We start from the raw sequence: 13,506 nt of genomic DNA on the forward strand, positions 1-13,506 counted from the left end.
TTGGATTCATGTCATAGACGACCAATGCGAGTGCTGTTCAGAACAGGTCACACAAATTCTTTAAGATGAAAACACAATCTACAATACATCTGGTCCAACCCTCCATCTAACTTTCTTTAAAGCTGATAGCTGGAGCATTTCAGTCCATGTGTTCCACCTCTTTTGTTCTCCACACTGACCTGCGGCCAGCCAAAGCCTGCTCAAATGTGATAAGTCAAACTAGAAGCAGAAGCCTGCACTTCACCTACAGTTTCTATACATTCACATAGATAATCTGTTAATAGAGAATACAGGAAATATGAGCATTGAAATGAGTGAAGTCTAGTCCCGGCCACTCTCACAGCACATTTCACATGACTGCAAACACTTTGCTTTTAAAATTAAAAGCATGACTTAGCATTGACCTTGAACAGTATTGCCACACATGTAACGAATCAAAGCAAAGAAGAGAAGGGAGAAAGAAAAGAAAAAGTGTGGCACAGACCGGTGGAAGAAGTGCTCATCTCAACATGTTTCGCCTGGCCCTAATAACAAAGCACAACAACCACCTTATTTCATATATAACACCTTGTTTGCCACCGATAAAGCAAATCAGATTCTCTCTCCTGACAAATGTGGCTCCTGAATCTCATAAACCCTCTAACCTTTCATGAATCTGTGTTTTCTTTACCTGCTTTATCCTTTCATTCTTGTTTTCTGTCTTTGTGACCCTCTCCCTCCCTTTTGGATCTCTGGCGCCTCTTTATTGTCTAGATAAGTCATGGCCGGCGGGATTTTTTTCAAGCACAGTGCACTTTTGTTATGAAGGTGCAGGTATTAGAGTTTGAGATTAGCTGATATCATCTCTAACGCTAACCTAAAAGAGTATATAAGGGCTAAGAAAAAGAATCAGTTGCTTATTGCTTCCTGAATGCAGACCAAAACTTTTGAGGCGACGGTTTCTTTCAGCTCCTCCCAGTGCTGCTGTCTGATGTTTCCACATTTGATTGGTAGGACAGATTTGGGGGTGTCTTTGAGCCCATGTGCATGTTGAAGAAAAGACTTCCAACCTGCGCTGAGCTCAGAGCCCAGACAAACAGAGCAGAATCCAATCTGTTGCTTGTTCTGATTTGGGTAAGATAAGAGTTGTGGGCTCGGCTGGTGTTTAGCTGGATTTGGACCCTCCACAATCATGTCATTGACAGGGTTTAATAGGGGGCAGGGACTTTGAATGTCCAAGTGCAGTGGAGTTATGATGTCCCTCACGTCGTTATCGCTATCAATCTGGATTTGATAGACAGCGACAAAGAGTCTGGTTGTGTTTGTGCAGTCTACTCTGGACCATGTGATCCCCCATTCCTCTTTCTTTATTATGCCTGCTTTGCCTCTGTTTTGTGATAGCTTGTTTTGCTTTGCGAGCTGAAGAATGTCTGGTTTACCTATATCTTCTAAGAAAGACAGAACCCTAGGTTATGTAAATAATGACAAAGAGACACACTCAATATTGAAGATAGAGAAAAAGACCCTGGATGGAATAGCAGAATAAAGGGAGTGAGATGCTTTTAAACTTTCCTCTCCATTTCTGTTGTCCTCCCGCAGATCCAGTCTCTATATTATTTGTTTATTAGTTTTTTAAAGATTTTATTTTTTGAAGTGAGCATGGCCTTGACTCACTTGGGCGAAATGAGTAGCTTTAAAAGATGCACTTACCTTGTGTTTGGGCAATGTCAGAGCTGCATACACTCTCACACACATCCCAGCTCTTTCTATACCATTTCAATGTACTTGCCACACCTCTGAATAAAATTGTTAGTCTTTTTTTTTCTCCCTCAACACACACACACACAAACACACACACATAAACACAACTCCCCCTTCTCTCTCTCTCTCTCTCTCTCTCTCTCTCTCTCTCTCTCTCTCTCTCTCTCTCTCTCTCTCTCTCTCTCTCTCTCTCTCTCTCTCTCTCTCTCTCTCTCTCTCTCTCTCTCTCTCTCTCTCTCTCTCTCTCTCTCTCTCTCTCTCTCTCTCTCTCTCTCTCTCTCTCTCTCTCTCTCTCTCTCTCTCTCTCTCTCTCTCTCTCTCTCTCTCTCTCTCTCTCTCTCTCTCTCTCTCTCTCTGTTGCCACTCAAGTGCCCATTAGAAGGAATGCACCTCCTCTTTCTAATGAACTGATCACCTGAAAGGAGTTGAAAGCTCTTTGGCTTTGTGTGTGTGTATTTTGTATGGGCGTGTGTGGTGGCAGGTATAGGGATGCAGGGGATCCAGAGGTTAAGAAAAGACAATGCAAGGAACCCATTTAAATAAAGTGTCTCTATTTCTTTGCAATGTTCACACACAACAAGTCGGCTCCGGTGCTAATGTTTCCGATGGCTGTAGCTTTACACTTACACAATATCTCGGAGGCTGCATAGTGAAAGCTGAACTTTCCTGATCTGGTTCAGTACCTCATATTGCTCACTTTGTAGGTTTAAAATAAAGATTTTGAAAAGGTAATTTAAAAAAAAAAAAAAAAAAATAGTCCCACATAGGATAAGCTTGACAAATGACCATGAACAAGTGAAGGGGTGTGGTCAGTCCATATATTTAATGCCTGCAGGACAGAGAGATAGATGTAGACCATAGAGATGAAAGATTATAGACGTACTGTGCTTTTTTTCCAGATTTTTTTATTGATTTTTTGTGAATGAAAAAGGTCGGCATTTAAAAATCCCAAGTCTGCAGTAAATGGAGCTCCTCTCCCCTCATCAGGGGTTTTTGTAGTCACATGACACACAATGCACGCCTGGTGGCTAGTCTGGCACAGCCCGCGATACAACCAGGTAAAGCAGCGACAACAACCTGTGAATGGGACACCTGCAGATTTTGGCTGACAAATCTTTTCGTGGTTTCCAACCAATCCATAACTTGTTTTCATCCACATGTTGAAAATAGATAAAGTGTGTGGTCTCCTGCCTCCAGTAATTAGTGAGGACTGTCAATGTCATCTGTTAATCAGACTACAATAATCTGCTGAATCATTATTGCCAATATTATCTATTATCACTCTGTACTGACCTTGTTAGGGACAAAAAATAGTAACTTCAACAAATATACAATGATATGAATCATATTTCTCATAGTGCTAACAGAAAACAATTACAGTGCTTTTAATTGTCTAATAAATTCTGACTTTTAGAAATACATGAACTTAAAAGGATATTATTGCAACAAACTCATCAGTCTTTTGATGGAGATATGAATTCATACAACTCTCAAAAAAATCCCAAGTCACAATTCAACGTATTCTCTTGAGAACACTATTAAAGGGTTATTCATCAAAGCACTATGAAAGTGCCTATCCAATCAGATACTGAAAAAGTAAACTCCAAATTAGGTGAGATGCTGTGTCCACATGGGTGGTGATCAATAGCGAGGGAATGAATTGCAGTCACCGCAGAAAATGGATGACGACGCACAGTGACAAGGAATGGGAGGAAGAGTGAGAGATGATGTGAGCAGTGGGATGAATGGGAGGGAGGTGAAGAGAGAGAGAGAACAGGAGGAGGAGGTGTTGGTGAAAAGGAAGAGAGGAAAAATGGTCCTGTCCCCAGGTTTGGGTTAGAAACACTTATAACTCAGGACCATAGATTATGACAGTCCAATCTTCTGGGCTGCTGCCTGAAAAATAACCACAAGCTCCCTGCTACCACACTCACACACACTCACAATCACACACACACACACACACACTCACACACACAGTAACACAAGCAGAGGGAGATGGGGTTGAAGTGGAATGTAGAGAAATGAGGGGCCAGACGAAAGAGAAAAGTGGGAGGCAATGGAAATGAAAGGAGGATATGGATGTATGCAGAAATGGTTGAAGTGAAGCGAGAGTCGAGCTGTAAGTGGGATTGATGAGAGCATAAAGAGCAGTGGAAGTGTGAGTGTGATAGGAGGCTTTGTAGAAGTAGCAGATGGAAAAATAATGATAGGAAAGAATAAAAGGGGCAGAGTGGCGAACAAACAGAAAAGGAGGATTACTTGGATTAAAAGGCATAATGTTGCCGGATGGTACAGCGCCATCATTCGAAACCAGCCTTTAACTTTGTCATTTTTGGTTTCATTTTATGTACGCATAGCTTGATCCCATTTCAATTGAAAATCTCTTTTACGAGTCAGATATAAAAAGTAGGACAGAAAGAATCACATTTACAGCTAGGACACAGATAACTAAAGCTACATTCAAGCTCTATATAAGTGAGGTAACTAAGGAAATTATGAAAGTGTTTTTTTTCTGACAAAACTAGCGATGTATATCTGACAGTATACACATCAATGTGTTTCAGTCTTAAAGATTTAGTTCTCTTTAAAATGCATGTGGCCTTCATATAGTCACTCACTCAGTTTCTTAGGAGCTCATTATACCAATCAAACGCATTTTTTTGAATAATAATCAATTTCAGTGACTTCACATTATAGCCACTTCACAATCAACTTTTCAATCAGTCAATCCAGTCGTTCAGTCCACTTGACCTCCAAAAAGTCTGGGGAAGGATATGGCCCGAGACCCTTCACCCTGGAATTACAACAATTATATCACGTCAACAAAGCTAACTTTAGAACTTCGAGTGGCTCTGGGGTCCGTCTGATCGTCAGTGAGTAGAGACTCTGGAGACTGAAGTCCCTGTTGATTTTAATTCCAGCTGATGAGAGAAACACTTTAAATTGTGTCGAACCTCAACCTCGGTTGTATGAATTCCATCATATGGTATAAAAATGTGTTAAAATTGCTAAAAACAGGTAAAATGTATCAACACTTTTTAAACTATTTGTGAAAGGGATGTTTTCTAGATAAAATTGGGTCATGTCTTTTGAAGACTGATGCATAACTTTCGTGCTATCGTTTGCTTCAGCTTTGGATGATGTTTTCGAAAAAAATTGTAAACCAAACACAAATCTCTCCAAACAAAAAGAGCTACTTCTGGTGCCCGTTTAACCTGTTAGCAGACCATTATTAGAGATAAATGGGCCATGGAGAAGGACATCTAATAGGCTGATATTCAAAATACAGTATCCCTCCTTCATTCAGAAAAACACAATTGCCCTTATGTCCCATCACATGGATCCAATTGTCAGAGTTATATATGCAGATTTTTCTGAAGATAACTAAACCTACTAAAAAGGTGATTGACTCCATGCCAGACAAGTTTTCCATATTTGGAAATCAGATTCCACGTATTACTCCCTGAAACAACCCTGCAGACTAATGCAACAGGAAGCTATGACTTTAGATTTTTCTACAGGCTGCAGCGGACCACTTGTGTGGTGAGCCCAACTTTCGGAAAAACATTGTTTCTTATTGACAGTTGGACATCAACAGTGAGGGCCAGCCGTACATAGACTGAGCTGCCATGAAGACGGGTCAAATTGATCCATCGGGTCTCATCCTCGGGCTGTTGCTTCTGTCAATTTTAAAGACTCTCTGTGAGTCGGTGTGTTTTGTTGGAGAGTCAGCATGTTAATGAATACCTGAACTATATACTACACCTAGACTCTCGAAGGGGTCATTTGACCTGGGAATGTCAGACGTATAGGTTGCATCTTAATATCCATATTCCTGCTCACAAAATCAGAGATCATAAAAATATATTTTTTATGTTCATTCTCATGTCTGTAAAAAAAAATGCTGTTCCCCCTTAATATTTATTGAAGATAATTCATTACAGCAGGCAGATTGGGAACTCCACTGTATTCATATTTATCCTTGTTGCATTCAGTTTTGTTAAAAATATGATCAATGGAAGCTGAAGTTTTACCTTAACAGGTCTATCCCAGTGCTCCTGCTCCCAGGACAGAAATATGTCATTTTTAATAAAACCATTTTATCAAAAGCAGTCACATCAAGGCTTTAGCCATTTTTTTGTGACAATTTATGGTACTGCTCATTTAGTGTTTAATTTTAATGCTTTAATCTCACAAATTCACATTTTACAGATTTTAAGAAAAACATTCAAAATTCAAACACAACTCAAAGAGGTGAGAGGAAGTTACCTTTCTAAAAGCGCTGACCTTATCTTGGTTTCGGCACATCTTATCTGCGAACATAAAAAGCAAAGAGACGGAGCCTTCAACATTCCTCTGACCAGCTGCAAGCCAATCCCTCAGTTGTCTTAATTTATTTTGCCCTTTTGCTTTATAAACTCACTCTACTTCTCCCTGAGCACCAACTAAACCAAATACCAAATGGCAGACTTCCCTCATACAGTATTCTTTGGGACCAGAGTTAACTAACATTTACATTAGCAAATGTCAGCCTGTGCCGAACTGCTGCACACAGCTCAGCCATCACTGCAAACACACATTTAGTCTGTCCAAGTTTCTTTTTTATATAATTAGTGCAAGAAAAATGCTATTGAAATTCTGCCCACTACAAAATGACATATTGCAGTTTCACAGTGTTCAGCAACTCCTTTGCATTTTAGTGCAATGTTTTCTCTTCTGTTTGTGAAGATGCATTTATTCATCGACTTAAAGGAGTCGGTTTCTTGTAAGCTGCAGTCAACACTGTGCTCTTGCAACAGAAGACATTTATGTATATGTAGTATATTGTAAATAAAATGTAATGGTTTATATGGGATGAATACTGATTCACAAAGAAATGTCCCTGTGACCTGAAACCAATTTATTTCCTTCTCTGTCTGCGGGTTGTAGCTTTGCACTTAAACCTCTTTTCCAACTGGTCAAAAAAAACATTAACACCCACTAACATCTAGCTTTTGACACAGGCTTATATCGGCTCTGATGGAAATGGGTTATGATTCACATTGAATTTCCAGGTGTTGGCGCCCTAATGGCGATGGACAGTTTTTGAAGACGTTGAGAAAAAAATACCTGCAATAGAAAAGGAGTCAGTATCCTTTTTTTGCAATTTAAAAAACCTGCATATACCTGCTTATTTCAGTGTAAAATAGGTAAGCACAGACAGAAACTAGTGAAAGTCTACTTAATTAGAAATGCAAATATTACCAAATATTGTGCATACAAATTATCAGGATATGCGTATGTACTGTCATATAAACAGTTAAAGGCATTGACCCCTCCCGGTTCTAGTTCATTTAGGCAGCAGTACTTTGGTCTCATCCTAAAGAGCAATCCATTCAATTCCTGATCAAACATTACCTGCATACCTCAGGCAGCTTGATAACTATACAATCTCTCTACAAACAGTCTAAGCTCACATCCATGGTGTGATGTGTACCAAGACAAAGATTGGATCTGTAGAGATATTCCAGCAAACTAGTTCACATTGAAGGATTTAAAATAATTCCCCATTTCCTCTTCTATATAAAGACGTGAGTTAGTATGATTCTCTATATACCTGAGTAAAAAATCGTACATAATTACAGAACTTAATGTTAATACTTTTTCTCTTACGTTCCACTTTAAGTCAATCTCTTGCACAGTTTCGGGATGTGTGTGTAGACTGGAGGAATGTCTCCTTCAGGTTGTATCTCAGTTGATTAAAGGAATTCATATTAACAGAGAAAAATGGCAAAGAAGACTGAACCGGAGATAAAGAGCTGAGGGAGGAGGTAAAGAAACCGAGAGAGTTGATGAGGAGCGGGAAGGGGCAAAGGCAGAGGAAGGGAGGGGTGGAAAAGACGAAGAGGAGAGGAGTAATAGAGGTGAAAGGCCCGAAGATAAGAGAATGGACAGAATGTGGCAATGGAGAGATACACCGCTGCAGGACTGTGAAAGGTGTGTAGAAGGTGGCGGCAGAGCTCATTACTGCTTATCTCCATGGCGTGGGGGAAATAGTATGTGTGAGAGAGACACACCTACACACACAGACACAGACACACACTCACAAAATCTACATTTCACCAACCCGAATATGAGGGGAATGGTAAGAATTTAATGAAGTGCGTGTGGTGTTATGGCTTCCTCTAAACTGGAGTAAATTCATACCCCAGCACGCACTTAGCAGCAAGATGTTTTGCCGCTCTGCATGAAAATCGAGAGCTGGATTTGTCGCAAGTAGCCCGTGCATTTCAATCTGAGTGCGATGCTCTTTCACGGCGATGCCTCCGTCGCGCTCGCGTCTCTCTCTCTCCCGGCCTGCTCCACCTCTCCGCACACTGAACTTCTCAACTCTTCCTCTTCCCGCTCACCACCCCTTTTTCTCACCCTTTTTTTTGTCATTCCTTGCCCTCAGTTGCTTCCCTCCATCAATCATGCATCCAGTTCACGCGCTGCCAGTCTGGACCTCTCTCCCACCTCCGCCCACACACTCAAGACATTAATCTCTATCAGCTGTCCGCACTGAGGCAGCCAGACGAGAGGCAGGTTTCTCTCTCCGCTCGGTGTCTTTGTCCTTACTGTTTACTGCCTCCCTCCTCTTTCTCTGATTTCTATCCTAGCAGCTTTCAAGCTGACCCCGTAATTCAGCACCGGCTCCACCTATATGTAATGGCATTCATTTGAACCCCTATCACCACACTCCCTCTAATTTGACATCCTTTACTCCACCATTGGTTACCTTTCCCCTTCTATCCAACACTACATTCAGACCACTGCATTGTTAGGGCTTTGTGAAGTCCAAATCAGAACTAAATCTTTCCATATTCCTCTGAGAATATCGCAATCATGTGTAATACGTTCAACTTTTGCTTGGAGGAGTTTTGTTGTCCAAATCTAGTCAAGAGCTGACACAATTACTACATTCATTTACGGGTTGATAAGCTGATAGTAATTATAACTATTTTCATTATCACCCTCGATTAAGCCTTAGTCATTAGTCAAGCACAAATAAATAAACTGAATATCTGTGGGTGGTTAGCACAGTGTGCTTTTGGAAATTCTGACAAGCATTGTTCACTATGTAATAACTATCTTATTTTTTAGACCAAACAGCAAACTGATGAAAGTCCCTAAAAGGACATTTGAACTGGTTATGAAATGGCCTTATCTTAATATTGCTGCCTCTTTATGACCTACAACAGCAAATTAGACAAATTTGGGAGAAAATTGTCTTTTTCTATAAACTTTCTCAATGTCTGTGGTCGGGTTGGATTACCCGAGAGATCAGAGCAACAATTTACGGCAGTCAGTCTAGAAAAGCCTATGTTTAGACGTAGGGAGAAACAGAAGCGGCGGAAGCATGCTAGGCTAGGGTAAGGGGTAACCCGTAAAGACCACCGCTCCCAAGCCTTTACCTCGCCAACTCCAAGTCTCTTCCAAACAAGATGGATGAGGTCAGAATAATACACATTGAGTGACTTGGTATTGTCTCAGGTGGGATGTTCCATTTGCCCACAATAACAGTAGGGGGTAAGTATGTATTCCTGCTACCTGTGTCAATGTATTTAATACTCAAACGTATGTAAAATAAGTAGTACTGTCAGTTTAACGCATTATTGACGGCGTTAACGCAAACCCATTTTAACGCCGTAAATTTTTTTGATGCGAGATTAACGCAGAGCTGCATCTGCAGCTTCAGTATCTGTGTTCGGATCCAGTCTGACCTGCTCTCGCTTTTTGTTTTAATATTTCGCTAACTAAAATATATATTTTTAAGCTATTGTAGCGTCCCCGCTTCCACAGGACACGGAACTTCTTCGTGGTTTAGTAGCTTTTATTATCCTACACGAACATGTGCACCTCTCGCTCTTACTCAGTGACTCGCACACATCAACAACCCTTCACTTCCTCATTGACCCCCGATCCCCAAACAACCCCATCCTATTGGTCCAAACAGTCACATGTCCCATCCCGACCCCTTCACTGACCCTCAGGATATCAGAACGCTCCTTCAACACAGTGTTTTACTGAACATCCGTCAAAACCAAACATAAACATAAACCCAGTCCGGTACACTATTAGGCTGCAGCTATATGTTTTTATTTATTTCAAAATAGGGTACTTCTTATTTCATACATTTTCCACAAATATGGGGAGGACTCAAATAGCCCTACAAATTTCTATGTTTAATTTATTTCAAAGTAGGCCGATACTTGCCCGTGTATTTCTTGTTTGTTATTTTGTTGCTTGTCTGTTTGAGTAGCTGGCTGAAAGCAAAGAAGTAGTAGGCTTACCTTTTATTGGTAACCTAACTGTTACGGTTCATCGTTTCTGAAATAAAAGGCCTGACTGCTATTTTCACAGCAAACAAAAAAAAAAAATATTAAGCCATGGTTTAACTGCACTATAGGCTGAGTCCTTGTTTACCTGAAATGCAAACTTTATAATTTTACTTTGTACCGCCCTGTTTGGCAATGTTGTTTTTCAATAAAATAAAACATTTGCATAAAGCAAGCCAATCCACTTTTCCATGTTAATAAGAGCATTAAAATGAAAAAAAAATTATGTAAAAAGTAAATGAAGGGACATTTAGAATAGATAAAAATTTGCGATTAATCGCGAGTTAACTATGATATTAATGCGATTAATCGTGATTAAATATTTTTATCGTTCGACAGCACTAAAAATAAGTTCTACTATTGTTAAAAGATTGTATTTACTGACAAATGGGCTCATATTTTGTGTGTCTTTATTTTTATATGGATAAGTTGAGTATTTAGACTTTTGAATATGCATGCACCTGCTGTCTGGACTGAGGTTCTCATGACGGGTGACAGTAGAAACACTACCACTTTTGTCCACAGAGGTCCCAAAATCAACGGAAATTAAAAAGTTTGATTAAAACCAAATTGTGTGATTAATCAATCATATTTATAGAAAAACATAATAAAAATCCCTGAAATTACAAGTGATGGCAACAACATGATGGCTTCATATAGTTCATAAAAGAGCTAGATCAATAATGAATGGCTCAGATAGCATATGGACGACATGACACCTCCCAAAAGTGAAGCCACCTGGTGGCCGGCTGCAATATAGGACAGAGATCCTGCCTCCTCCCTGTTATTGGATGGGACATGAAACAAACTAAGAAATCAAAGTATATATCATAACTTTCTCTCCAAGATGGTTTCTGTCATCTGAGGTAATTCTTATCACACGGATGTCTTTTCAAGTGCTATTTTAAGTTGGATTTTGATAAGTTGATGCTCTAAAAACAGGGTGAAACATCACGGTTGACAGCTGAGACTTGACAACTGATCTGTTGACTGCGTGTGTATCGGTATCACGGCTCAAATTCCTGATCCTTTTTGAGAATAACTTTAACCTGAAAAAAAAACATTTCAGAAAGCCAACACTGTACTCTATAATACTACAAAAACACAGTACAGCTTTGACAGCATACATTAGAATATACATGTTAAAAATGCATTGACTTTTTACCTTCATAGTCTTTAGCATCTCCCCTGTTCCTGTTTTGATCACTGTCTCTCGCTGGCTGTCATGTGTCTGCCGTCTGTTTGACGTTTGACAGTTTTACTTTCGACACAGGATCTGATCACTGAGTCACACACTGCAAACCCAATAAGAAGCAAAAAGTTGACTGTGTCCCACTCATTGTTGTCTTTTGGTTAACGGAGCTTGTATCCTGTTCAGCAGCAGCAAACTCAATTTTTGTGGAAAACAATGTGATATTAAATTACAGATCTGCTATGCTCAGCACTACACTCATCACATGGAACCACAGCAGAGTCAGACAGGCCATATCTATCTCAAGTGCTGTGATTTCATTAGGTGTTACTGTTGCAATATCATTAGAATAAATTCAGTTAAAAATCAAAACACCTTCATTTCAGAGAACATTCTCTGATAACAGAAGTTGGAAAAAAGTGTGAGACAGTTTGTGTGTCAAAGACATTCATAGAAGAGGAGTTAGTCATTTGGGAGAATGTGCTAATTCTCTCTAGCAGAGTTAGATAAGAACATTGAGGTCACTGTCATGTTTACATATTAATTTACAGCCACCACCCAGTTAGCCTAGCTTAAAGACACAGGCTGTTTCCGAAATCAAGCACGATTCTCACTATCTAGTCCACTATGTAGTGAATTCACCATTTTATAGTGCTGTCTGAAGGTAAAGGGAATTTTCTTTTTAGACCCAACAGTGCACTCATTGTTTCCCACAATGCATCGTGAAAAGCACTTCACAAGTGATGGTCGCTAACCTAGCAATATAAACATTGATCATGTACTGCGTTTGCGCCATTGAAAGTAGGAAAATGGCGGAGAGGAGAGAGGGCAGCACGTCTCAGTGAGGATTAAATGTGATTTTTACCTTAGTGAATAAACTAAGTGTAAAATGAACATTTCTTATGCAGATGAGTTCATTATAAAGTCATCTGCAGAGAAGTCCTGATCACCTGATGCCCCCCCCCTCCCTCTTACACACCTGCCCCCCTTTGTCCTATTACCCCACCTGTATTGCCACCCATCACTTGCCTGATCTTCAGTATGTGCCACTGTGCCACACTTGTGGTAATGCTCCTGCCTGTAACCTGTTCCTGTTATTTCCCTCCTCTTGCCTGTGCCCGTGTTTCACCCTACGTCTTTTTGAACATTCCAGCCTCACCATTTAGCAAAGAAATGATCGAACTAGTGTTGTGCAATAGGAGTAGACTTGACGTTGGCTAATTATTAATAATCATGAAATATGATTATAAAAATAATAAAAGATTATTTATTAAAAATAATTTAAAAAATGATAAGGCCATAACTTATCGTAGATGGGCACCACCCTGGTAACAGGGACCAACGATATCAAGCTATAAATATCAGTCTCATAATGATAAATGTCAAATTAATAATGTCAATATTTTAATATTAACGATTACTTAATAAACAGTGAAGGCTTCTAAGTTCGAGCACAGGCAATCATAATCCAGCTGTATTCACACACTTATGCACAAATAATCACAGACTACAGATACTTTAATTACAAAAGAATTTATTAAAAAGGGGAAATAAAGTTATAATGTTATTCAATGATTCATCATTGAACAAGCTCCGATATTTCAAAGATAAACACAGCAGCAGCACTTATCACAATTCAGAAAATACATGTAAACCTGCGGTCTATGTATGTCTGTTTCTATGTGTGTGTGTGTCTGTGTCAAAGTGTCTCTCTGTGTGTATGTGTCTATGTGTGTGTGTGTGAAATAAAGTTAGTGTTATTTAATGATTCATCATCTTAACAAACTCCCATATTTCAAAGATCACAACAGCAGCAGCATTTATCACAATTTAGAAAACACATGTATTCATCTATGTGTATCTGAGTGTGTGTGCATCTGTCTGTGTCTATCAAAGTGTCTGTGTGGGTGTGTGTGTGTGGGTGTGTGTGTGTGTGTGAGAGCGAGAGAGAAAAAGAAGGGGGCGTGGCGATGACGCAGTCACGTAGTGACGTCACATCTAAGATGGAGGCCGACAATGTTAGGCTTACAACTACAAAACAAAATGGCGGGTTCGTTATGAATTTAGAGCCAGAATTGAGGGCGGGTCTAGGGATGAATAACCTCCCATGGCCGCCGGACCACGTGTGAGACACAAGGAAGAGGCAGAACAAAAGGGTTATTTGTTCTAGTTTAGTTTTGGCTTCAAATTGGCGGCAAGATGCATTAAGGCCCT

Source organism: Limanda limanda, chromosome 2 (assembly GCF_963576545.1).
Source record: "Limanda limanda chromosome 2, fLimLim1.1, whole genome shotgun sequence".
NCBI classification, from domain to species: Eukaryota; Metazoa; Chordata; class Actinopteri; order Pleuronectiformes; family Pleuronectidae; genus Limanda; species Limanda limanda.